The sequence below is a fragment of the Nasonia vitripennis genome, assembly GCF_009193385.2.
Source record: "Nasonia vitripennis strain AsymCx chromosome 3 unlocalized genomic scaffold, Nvit_psr_1.1 chr3_random0007, whole genome shotgun sequence".
Classification (NCBI taxonomy): domain Eukaryota; kingdom Metazoa; phylum Arthropoda; class Insecta; order Hymenoptera; family Pteromalidae; genus Nasonia; species Nasonia vitripennis.
The window spans coordinates 3,145,353-3,155,065 of NW_022279626.1; the positions used below are offsets into that span (position 1 = coordinate 3,145,353).

The following is a 9,713-nucleotide window of genomic DNA, read 5'->3' on the forward strand; positions in this document are numbered from 1 at the left end:
TTTCCTGTGTTAGTTGTTCCAGAACCTTGCTTGACTACATCTACCGTTAAACCAAGTTTGCTCTTTAAAGACTGCTGAACTAACGATTTTCTCTCTTTGTTCAAATCTTTATCTGAACATCTTGCTGATCCTTTCTTAAAATCTAGATTGTAAGAAATATGTAAAATATATTCCATGGATCCAATCCAGGTGTGTAAGATAGGAAATCCCCATTGGTAAAACTCTGTATTGCTCTTAATTTTCGTAATGTTTCTCGATTTCTTTATCGCTTTCTTTAAGAAATTTGAAATTTATTGGACGACAATAAAACACGGATGAAGGTTTTCTGTTAACCCATAAAATTTCGTTTTTTGTAGTCCTTAGCTGCAGAGATACAAAATTACAAATAAATACAGATGCGTCAGTGGCTGTAGTTTGAAAAACAGAATTAGCATCGCTTGATTCAAGATCGGTGGAGTCGACATCACCAAAATTCCATTTTTGTCTTGTCGTCTGTTGTCCTGAAGCTCTATCCATTCCCCACTTGCCCACAAATATTAAACTTTTCGTTGCATTTGTTAATACTTCTTTATCTAAAGTCATTAGAATCCGTTTTATAGTATGTTCTAGCAAAGATATAAAATGAACTTTCGCTCCACTATTAGAGCAAGTGATATGCTCAGGGTAACAAGCTTTCTTAGCTTCTACAATTGCAGAATAAGGTGGATATAATTTATTTCCATGCATATTGTAAGTGTGGTTCCTTAATTTCTCATATGTTCGTTTTGTTAAATCTAAGTCCATAAACATCGCTAATACTTTATTTGTATATTCGGTACTAAATAAATTTTCTATAGTATCCGTAGTATTATCTGCTGAAGATGTTTGTTCTTTTAATTTTAGCGCCAACGATAGCTCCTCTTTAGAATGCTTTACAGAGATTTCACGAGCTCGTCTATTCTTTGTTTTTGAACATCCTTTGTCATAACTTATATGAGGTCGACCTATATTATGAACATTAGAAAATTTTTCAGAAGTACGTGAAGTATTACTAGGAAATAATGTTATAGCTTCATTATTCATGATTGATATTGAAGTATTCATATTTGATTTTGAAGTATTTATATTTGACGTTGAAGCTTCGTCAAGTAACTGAATCACAAAAGAATTTTCAAAAAATTCTTTGTGTTTCGATTTAAAAACATCTTTCTTTCGAGAAACATCTTGCCATTTTAGTTTATATTTTGGAAAAAATGACTTGGTTAGTTGGTTTCTTAGATGCTGTGTATGTCTTTCAGAAAGTGCATACTTTATTTTTACATCATTTACAACTATGTCGAGAATACAATTTTGCTCATAAGGATGATTCCATATTAATTCACATAAATATGAGTGTTCTATATTGAGTACGATTATTTTAGTTCTTAAATAATTCTACGTTGTAGTTATTTAATAAATTTTATACCCCTTCAGAAAATTATTATTGACAAAGTAAATACCATTTTGTTTTCACCTAAGTATTTATTTTATTAAGAAAATCAATATGATGTCTGTATCCATTATTTCATTTCTAAATAAATCTTAAACATCACTACTGCTATGAAATATAAGAAAAAAGTTAAGTAATTTTACATCCTCAATTAAAATTGAAGTGCATGTGTTTAATAATGTAGAAACAGAAAATATGAAATAAAAGTTAATTGATTCTTTAGTCGCAGCTGTATTAATAAACAAAAAATAAATACATAGAGTTAGAATCAACAGAACGCACGTATGCCTTATGTTATAACAGACGTAATAGAAAAAATTTTACTGAAGAGAAATATTCTTAGATTTTACGGAAGAAAACTTAATTTAAATTTAAACTTATTTTTTTTAAATATGATAAAATAAACATTTGTACGTATTATACTATAATCTAATAAATTCAAAAAGTAAACATTTAGCCATCGAAAAATCGTATGATCAATAAATTTAATTATATTAAATTATACTATAATATAATAAATTCGAGAAATCTTCAAAAAATTCTGATAGAATTTCAACGTATTTTTTTATTTACTCTAAGAACTTTTTCTTCAGTAAATTTTTTTCTATAGTCTATCATTCTCAAGTAAAAAATTCTGGAAATTTTTCACGATTTTCCCGTGTTAGCAGCCATTTTATGTGCTTTAACCTTTTTTATTCAAAATTTAAACTGTGACACTGAAGTTTAAGTCTCGAGGACACGATTTCTTCGCTCTAAACATTAAATCTTAAATGATTTCAATGTGAAAAATCGACATGAATAAATATTTTTTTTTAAACCATGTTTTATTGCTTGTGGTTTGGTAGAGGTGGTTTCTAGGGGTTAAGCAGATTAGGGTTAGGTATTTAGATTATTAGCTGGCTCATGGTGTATGGTTTAATTATTTTAAGAAAAAATAAAGCGATTTAACTCGCTGTTCCCTGGGATAGATGAGTTAGACTGCTTGTGGTTTGGTAGGGGTGGCTTCTAGGGGTCGCATGGGTTTAGGGGAAGGTGATACAATAATTTCCGCACCTTTAGCTTAAACTTGATGCTTTTTTAAAGAGTTTAAAAAAAATCATGGCTCTACGATTAAAAATGACGCGTGGCTCGAATTTTGTCAATTTTCTCCCACTGTGCGGCGGCTCGATTCCCGCTCTCTCCGTGGCCTATAAAAGGACCCGCACAACCCGTATAAGCTCGCTAGCTCCAGCGCAACTTAAGTGCCTAGTCTCTTCTCAAGAGCAACTCACGCCTTGAGAAGATAAACGACTTAGAATTATTTCGAATCGTTTCTATACTTATAAAATTTCGAGTCAGGCACGATATCGCATCTTAAAGCGTATCAGACCTACACTTGTCATTTATTTTGTTATAAAAACTTTTATTATTGAAATGAAATTCCACTACCTGGTTTCCCGGACCTGTCTTATATAATAATAATACACTACTATATATACAGATCATAAATAGGAAAGTAATTATATATATATATATATATATATATATATATATATATATATATATATATATAATTACTTTCCTATTTATGATCTGTTGTCAAAATTCGGACGTAGATCAGTAAATGATCACGGCTCTTCTCTAAAATTTAAAATCTAATACGCGCTACGGACCGAGAAGAGTTGTGACCGTCTCTCTCTCTCTCTCTCTCTCTCTCTCTCTCTCTCTCTCTCTCTCTCTCTCTCTCTCTCTCTCTCAGTTCAGGCGATGACTATGGGATTCCATCCCTTGCAACATTCGACTGAAACCATCTATTGCCTCATTCAAAGTTGCCCTATTCGACTACCTCTTAAATAATTAATTAGATCGAGCTTTAAACTGTTAACTAGTGATTAGCACTCCGATAAATTGGGATCAATACCGCTTTAAGTAGCCCTAAGCACTTCATTGTTAACTACGTTAGTATTTCAAACTTCTATCATAATTTGTTATATCTTGCGCAACATTGTTTTCCTATTGAAAGCATAGTATATACATCTATATTTATATATTGGTTTCTACTTTCTACTTTCATGCGTAAATTGTTTATTATATTATTAAGTTGATTGATTGATTGAAAACTTATTTATTACCGGCAAGGCCCATCAGAACCGTTTGCCGGGGTGCATATAAATGATACAATAATAAAGTTTTTAATCAATCAATCAATCTCTGGTGAGTACAGTTGACAGCTCTGCTGATCCATCATTTTTCTGTACTGCTTTTCTGCTGCTTCTTGCCTTCGGGCCCTCTTCTGTCGTAAATAGTTGCACGCTCCTTCTCCTGGTTGCACGTACAAAAATTATTAAATTATCTTACGTTTTATTCATACTACAAAGAGCATTAGTTTGAGCCGAGTAATGTAGTACTCTTCGCGGCGAAAGTGCTAGTCTTCGCGGTAAACCACGAAACGTACTAGTCTTCGACGCGAGTTCTGAAATCTACTGCTCTTCGTAGGAACCAACGATATGATCTTTTACATTGTCGAGGTTATTTGTGTTGAGAAATACTTGCGCAAGCACGGTTTTATATTTTAAGCATTACCCTATTAATCGAACAGTCCAGCGAATGTAGTTTTTTTTTGTTACACAGGCGACCTCCTCTTTATTTACTCTTATTGATATGTTTTAAAAGGTGAGAGGTATTTGAATTTTGATGAAGCCGTCAAACCAATTGCCGTGCGGATAAAAACTTTCAGGGAGTTGTGTGATAAAGCGATTTGTAGTGTTCTCGAAAAAAAAAACATATCTACTGTTCTTACTGGACCAAACCATTAAAATTCATCCGTCATCATCATTGTTGTTGTTTATATTGTTGTTTTTCGATATGTGTAGATTTACAAAATCTTTAGCAGACACCTGAATTTTTGACAATTAAATTTTTCCGGGTTCCCCTTTCAACTCAAAAAATACTCCTTTTTCTTATTTCTGCCCTTACTGCGTAATACCTGATGAACATAAAAAACGTCACTGGACAAATCTTTGCACACTTTACTTGGCTGCTGTTTGTAAAAATAGCCGTTAATTTTTTCATTCTCCAGATAATCGAGTGTATAGATGGGTGGCTGTCTTGTCGTATCGACTTTCACAATCCTAAATTATTCCAAAGTCAACAGCTGCCTTCGTATACTTTTCGAAAGACTGTCCAAGCATAACTAACGCGAACCAAGTCTTAAACATTATATTTATGGGTGACTGCTGTTTGAAACAGTAGCGTTGCGCTAAATTTTCCCGAAGATTAGCTGCTTTATACATTGTCACACTAGATGGCGTCAGTTTTTTTGCGCTATTCTGAGACGCATGAAATCCACAACAGTATTGCTGTATTTTTAAATCTATTATTTTTACAAGATATTTATTGTGTTTATTGCAGTGAAATTAGAGACTATACGTGATTAGGTGATCTGTTTTTTGAGTTGAAACAGCGTCAAGTTTTCCCTTATGTTATTTACTGGTATCTATACAGTATTGGGCAAACATGATTTACTGTTAATAGCTGCTAACTCGACCATGTAGAGACAACCATGAAGCTGATTTAAATTGTTTGGGTGTTTCTCGCAGTGTAAACCGGCATTTTTGGTGTTTTTATACCCCTCATGGTAATCCTGAAGCTGAGTTAAATTTCTCTAGTAGTATTAGTTAACATTTATGGCTACTTTAACACTTCTATACAACCCATAAGCTAAATTGACATTATCTGATTCTATAAGAGATAACTTTGGATCTACATTTTTATTTTCCAATTTATTTCCTCAAACAATATCATTAAGTGATCAAAATTTAGTGGATATGAGTGCCTTTTTTTGGTGATTATTCAGATGGTAACACCGACATGGTGACTCTTATTTCAATTATAAAATGTTTATCACTATTGGTATCTTAAACGTCAGTGTATTTTACCAAGCTTAAAATGTTTACCCTTGCGCTGCAAGAAAAACTGCAAAGATTCTGGAAAAAAGTTTGTAAGAAAATTTAATGGTAGTGATAAAAGAAGGTTTTAACAATTTTGAGCCCTTTTCGTTAATCAAAACTCAAATTATTACATAAAAACCATTAATTATGGTGGAATATCAATTTATATAAGTAGTATACATATGTATATTGTATCGGGGTGAAATGTATTTTTTGTATAATTCAAAAGAAATGTTAACGAGAACGCGGGAATTCGACCGTATTCATCACTTCTTGTTGAGGTGAGTCTCCACTGTTTTACGATTTTTCTGTATGGTTCCATACATATTTAAATTTTATGGACTCTAAATTTTTGTAGTGATAAGAGAAAGTTTCATACCATTTTCGAGCCTTTTTCGTTCATTAAAACTTAATTTAATACTTAAAACCATTAATTATGGTGGACTTTATTTATTTATTTATTTATTTATTTATTTATTTATTTATTTATTTATTTATTTATTTATTTATTTATTTATTTATTACATTAACGGGCTAGAAGTCCTTGGAAAAAGAATTTATCAAGAAAGTTCAAATATAAAATAATTATACAAGGTATTAAAATACATGATAACAAAATTATAAAGTTAGAAACTGTATACAAAAGACTTGAGAGTAGACTTAAACTCAGGAAAACATTGAATATTGGTAATACTTAACAAAAGTTAATATTTTTAATTACAACTCTCATTGTCCATCCGTAATAAATTAAGAATTTATTAAACAATAAAAAGTCTTAGAATACCATGTAATTTAATAATACACATAATCAAACAAATTCTTTGACCAAAAATTTTAACTCCTTCTTGAAATGTTTTAAAGAACACGTTTAAAATTGTTCAAAAAGATTGATAAAAATGCCTTGCACAAGGAACTTTTAAAGTCAAAAAAATAAGATACTTGCAAAACGTGTTTTTGTGCCCGAAATTTGTACCCGAATTTGTATTTCACTGCTCGCATCGCTAACACGAAATCTTAAGTAGAATTCAGTGATGTTAGAATACATCGTTGTTCTAAACGAAGATTAGTACATCTTGAATCCCTCACTAAGCGAGGGACATTTCATTCCCCACCACGAAGAGTATCCCAATTAAAAAACCGCTGCCAATTCATTGGCACTTAGCTTCCTCCAACGAAATTTATTGTTCCAATAAATAAAATATTGTTTTAAAATACAGTATGTGAATGCTATTTTAAATATTTCAAAGCTTAATTATTTTGTTGTAGGAGCAATTTTCTTATAGCAAAAGATATATAATAATCAGAAAAATCCGATCAAAATCTCTCAAAATCGCGAAAAGGAAGAGATTGATAAAAGGATAACTCTGTAAAAATAAAGTTATTGTATTAAGAGAATAAGATTGTAATCTAAAAAAACTTACGTATAATTTTACTATATAAAAACAAATATATATTGTGCCGTATAATTCTACTCTCTAAACATGTTGCATAGGGACAATTCATAGGGAGGGACTTTAACGACGTGCAACGACACCCCTATAAGAGGAAGAAAAAGTTTTGAGAAAAATCAGTTTTTACATTTTAGCTCTTTACTTGAGAATCGCTCGACGAAATCGTTTAAAATTTTAGCAGCAAATAGCTTTTTTTATGGTGAATCAGCAAGCATTTGACTGCTTTGTTTTAGAGATATAAGGAATCAAAAAATGTTCAAAAAAAAATTTAAACCTTGATATCTTAAGAACCATAGGGGTTTGAAAGCTGCTCAATGAACTTAGCCAAGACACGTAAAATATCTACTTTTTCCCAAAATCTCAAGTGCAATAAAGCCTTTTTACTTCCGTAATCGAGGCACGAAAAAACTCATTTTTCCAGTTTTCGATTTTTTGTTGTCGATGTTTATCCATACAGACATTTTCTAAAAACACGTGATTTGAACTTCTAACACACCAAAAAGTATTTTCTATAAGTTTTGACGAAACTCAAAATTTTACTATTACAAAGCTTCCTCTAGGAGGAAGCAAAATCTCAGATGAGAATCAGATAAGAATCAAATGTGATTTCGGCGTAATTTTTAGATGAGAGTCAAGTGAGTCTCATTAGTCTCTTGGTTCTCATATTATCATCTGATTATTTTCTAATCCTCATTTTATTCTCATCTTACCGAAGTCGAATGTTATTTTGTCAAGTCTTTTTTCAGATTTGTAAGAAATTTGTGAGGATCTGTAAGGTTAGTAAAAAACAAATCTCAATTAAAATTTAATAAAATTACATTTGACTATCGTCAGATGAGAGAATCGGATGGGAATGAGGTGAGGTTCAAGTGAGGATCATGAGACTCCCTTGATTTTCATCTGGAAATCATACCGCAATCACTATTGATTCTCATCTGAGGTTTTTCAATAGGGTAGCACAGCTCATTAAGCTTTGGCCGCAAAGACTATAGCACTTTTCATATTTTTGAAGCAAAGACTAGCACATTTTACGTCTTCACTGTAAAGACTAAAAACTTTTCACCAAAATGAATACCAGCGGTTTCCAAGCTTTATGTTTAAATAATTGATAAAATGTATAAACGACAACGCGGTATATAATAGCATTTACATGCAAAGAGACATACGGTACAAAAATTATTAAATTATTATATTAGTTTTTCTTACACTACGTAAAGCATTCCTTTAAGCCATGAAACGTTCTACAACGGGGACGATGATATAATATATGTCCATAATTTCGGTAGATTTCGAATATATTATTAATAATAATCGTACAAAAAAGTCTTATTTATTAGACTTTTTATAGTCTAATCTAGTCTAATTTATACTCAGTATATTCTAAGGACACTTTATTTCACAGCCGCGCCATCTTATCCGCCCCTCCCCTTTGATACTTTCATGAAATTGAAATTTTACTCATGAAATAGTTTAAATAATCGTAAATACAAATTAAAAATATTTGCTCCATAAAATTTCTAAAACAATTATTTACAAATATTCTCATTTTTCAATAAACACATGTTTTAAATAAAACTTACCAACAGTTAAATTTTATAAATAATATAACTAAAGCATAACTTATTGACGGTTAATCACAAACAATTATTTTGTAATAAAAAACTTGACTTTGAAATGATTATATCCCAAAAAATTATACAATGCGATGTAGATGACCAGAAATATTTAGAAGTTTTTGTAGACATTCAGAAGCAAAGTGCAGTTGAAAACGTGTGATTTATTTTTAGATTATCTTTTTGACTGTAGCTACAGAAACTTTAGTTCTATTAAGTTTTATCTCCACTGATTTTTGGAAGTCGACAATTTTTTATTTCATAATTTAATTTATTAAAGTTTTATGAACATTTTAAGACCAAACTGATGTAAAAAATTAAAATTACACAAATAAAAAACAGTTACGTAAAATATTTTACATCATTGCAGATAAAAAAACCGCTGCCAATTCAATGGCACGTAGCTTCCTCCAACTAAATTCGTAGTTCCAATTAATAAAATATTGTTTAACTATACAGTATTTTAAGGGGGCACACCACCTTTGAAATTAAAATCAAAATTTATCATTAAAAATTTATAAATACTTATATAAATATACCACATTTTTTTTACTATTCTTAGACATTACCTTTATTTTGATAGTTTTAGACCTTCTATATACCTCTATAATACCTACGTATAGTAGGGAGTCCATAATTCACTGACCGTAAGATTCCAAAGGAATGAATGGCCAAAATGAGCTTAAACTCCAGAATATAGTTTAAAAATACATTAGTTATCGTATGAATGAGGGGATTTGGTTTAAATTATATAGAAAAAGTTTTATAAGCATATTACTGATTTTTTTTTATTAATTTTTGATTAATTTTAACATTATTATCATGTGACTTTTTTTCTATGGAATTTAAACCAAATCCCCTCATTCATACGATAACTAATCTACTTTTAAACTATATCCTGCTCATTTGGGCCATTCGTTCATTTGGAATCTTACGGTCAGGGAATTATGGACTCTTTAATATACGTAGGTATTATAGAGGTTTATAAAAGGTCTAAAACCATCAAAATAAAGGTAATTATGTCTAATAATAGTAACAAAAATTTGGTTCATTTATTGTCACGGATGCGAGCTTATAGCTACCCGATGAAAGTTTGCGCCACTGACGATTCGTTCCTCAAACCGTCTGCGAGCGTTGAATTTCGAGAGACTCTTACGCGCAGAAGTGCAGCGTATGCACTTTTGCGCTCCGGACCGCTCCTCGTCGTGCATCGGCACGACGCAGGAGCGGGCAGATGACTGACGACAGTCAG

At 31.1% G+C, this 9,713-nt stretch overlaps 1 protein-coding gene across 2 annotated transcripts in view; it reads right to left on the reverse strand.

Moving 5' to 3' along the window:
• LOC103317005 (glutamate receptor ionotropic, kainate 2) overlaps positions 1–8,632 on the reverse strand; it is a 661,640-nt gene extending 653,008 nt beyond the window's left edge. For both annotated transcript variants that reach the window (XM_031926014.2, XM_031926013.2), the window contains exon 1: positions 8,429–8,632. The gene's annotated coding sequence lies outside the window, so the exon portion shown is untranslated. The remainder of the gene's footprint in view (positions 1–8,428) is intronic.
• Positions 8,633–9,713: the final 1,081 nt, after the last annotated feature.